The sequence below is a fragment of the Nicotiana tabacum genome, chromosome 7, assembly GCF_000715075.1.
Source record: "Nicotiana tabacum cultivar K326 chromosome 7, ASM71507v2, whole genome shotgun sequence".
Taxonomy (NCBI): Eukaryota; Viridiplantae; Streptophyta; class Magnoliopsida; order Solanales; family Solanaceae; genus Nicotiana; species Nicotiana tabacum.
This window is the reverse complement of record NC_134086.1, coordinates 14,288,324-14,290,825: the sequence shown is the minus strand read 5'-3', so window position 1 is coordinate 14,290,825 and position 2,502 is coordinate 14,288,324.

Genomic DNA, 2,502 nt, shown 5'->3' with positions numbered 1-2,502 from the left:
TTTTACTGGTGGACAAGTCGGATTGGTTGGCAGTTTGTGAGCTACAATAGATGTACTAAGACCAGTCATGTCATCATAAGACCAGGCAAATATGTCCTCATATTCCCTTAGAAATTCCGTGTACTCTTTCTTTTCTGATGGTGACAGATGAACGCTGATTCATGTTTTTTTGACATTTTCTGCATCTCCCAAGTTGACAATCTCAGTTTCGTCTAGGTTAGACTTAGGTCTGTTCTCAAAATCCTCAACCTCTTTAACAACCTCTTCTGGTATATCATCTTCTTCTAAGTCTATATCCGTTTGTTGTGTTGTCTCGTTGCATGTCACAATCGTCGGTTCATCAAGGTAAGTAATATTAATGCTGTGTAAATAAAGTAAACGATAAAAAGTAATAAGAGAAAGATTTATAAGAAACTGAAATGCTTTGGTAAATTTCATAATTGTTTTGAACATTGGAGCTCTTATTTCAATATTAAAAATGTGGCAAGAAAGTCAATTAGAGAAAAATAAAGATAATGCATGGTGCTTTGTTCAGCCTTGCTACCCGAAGCTTTTCGGGCCCTGGTGGTTCTGATAAACCAATTGTTGAGGCGTGCTCCTCGGCTCACAACTTGTATAGAAGGGCTTTCCTCCCCCTCCTCCTCGAAAATGACACAACAGTCCATATTATCATCTTCCAAAAACAAATTCCCCATCGTCGCCAGTGCTTCCTCTTCTCCCGACCCATATATGACATTGGCTAGCTGGAAAGTCTGCTCCAAGCGAGGTATTAGATGCTCCAGTGGATAGTAGGGACTGCTCCATGGTGGTGACTAGTGGTTGAATTCCTCCCATGTGTATTCATATCCTAAACCGAAAGTGGTACCGTGTTTCTTCAACTTGATAGGCTTGGTGATTCCTTGGAGATTCTTGCCAAGTCCCTTGCCAGGTTCGTATCCACACAAATTCAGTATACTTTCAATTTTGTTATCCCACCATTTGTCCTTGTCCACGGCATTGACTCACTCAATGTGATGGTAGGTTTCTCCTCATATCTTCCTTCTTCCTCCGATTGTTGGGATGGTCTGGCGACTGTATATGCGATTGCTACCGTCGCTATGAATAATTACCTCTTGGTGATTCCACTCGAATTTCACTGCTTGATGTAGGGTTGATGCTACAGCCCCAACAACATGGATCTAGGGCCATCCCAATAGCAAGTTGTAAGATGTTGGGACGTCTATCACTTGAAAATCAACGTCGAACCAAGTTGGTCCCATTTGCAGACACAAATTGATTTCCCCAATAGGGAACATTTGGGATCCATCGAAAGCTTTGACATTGATGGATCCATCCTTGATATCATGCAGGCACTTTCCCAATGTTCTGAGAGTCACCAATGGACAAATATTGAGGCTGGACCCTCTGTCAATCAGGATTCTGGTGATAAAATGATCTTCGCACTGCACAGTGATGTGCAAGGCCTTGTTATGGCTTAGCCCTTCAGGTGATAGCTCTTCTTCGTGGAAAGTGATTTTGTGGCTCTACAATACTTGCCCCACCATGTTTGCCATTTCTCCTCCAGTTATGTTGCTGGGTACATATGCCTCGCTCAGCACCTTCAATAAGGCGTTCTTATGTGCGTCAAAACTTTGTAGCAGAGCCAAGATAGAGATCTGGGTCGGCGTTTTGTTCAACTGACCAATGACCGAATACTCTTTGGCTTGTATCTTCCTCCAGAGATCATTAGGCCCAGTCTCAGTGATGGTTGGTCGTCCAGAGGCCTACTTACTAGACTCGGCTAGATGTTCTAGGGTATAAACTCTATCGGTTCTTGCCATACCCTGTGCTGCAATTGCTTTTCTAGATTTGGTTTTCCCTTTCCTTCTCGCCTCGGCGGTATAATACCATGGTATAGCCTTCGTATGGAACGGTGCTACGGCTGTCATGGCCACTAGGATAGGTACCTTTGACTTGGATGGTACCACAACCACTTCGAATGGTACATGTGTCTTTGGAGACCCAAACTCGACCTCAATAGGTCCTGGCATCTTTGTAGGAGAAGGTGCTTTGAACTCAAGTGGTATGGACATATCTACTTTAGTGTTTTTAGAAGGCTGGATCTGGACCACAATCGGATTAAGTGTGACCGATGGTTCCTTTGGCTCGTCACCTTCAGCGATTAATCTGATCGACCATTTGGGGTCCTAATCGTCCTCTATCTCAATTATGTGAACGCCTCCACCCTTGTGGTCAGGCAGAGGGTTGTTACAAACATTCAAAGCTGGCTCCTTTGCTATGATGATCTTGTTGTCAATCAAAGCTTGGATCTTATCCTTCAGAGAGCAGCACCCATGCCCTTCATGCCGGAATGGTATGCACAGGTTTTGTTTGGGTTGACCCATTGGAAGGGGTTTTCGAGGTTTACGGTAGGGATAGGGGTGATGTAACCAGCAGCTTTGAGACTTTCATACAGCTGGTCAATAGGTTCGGCAATGGCAGTATACTGTTTGGGGGGTCTGC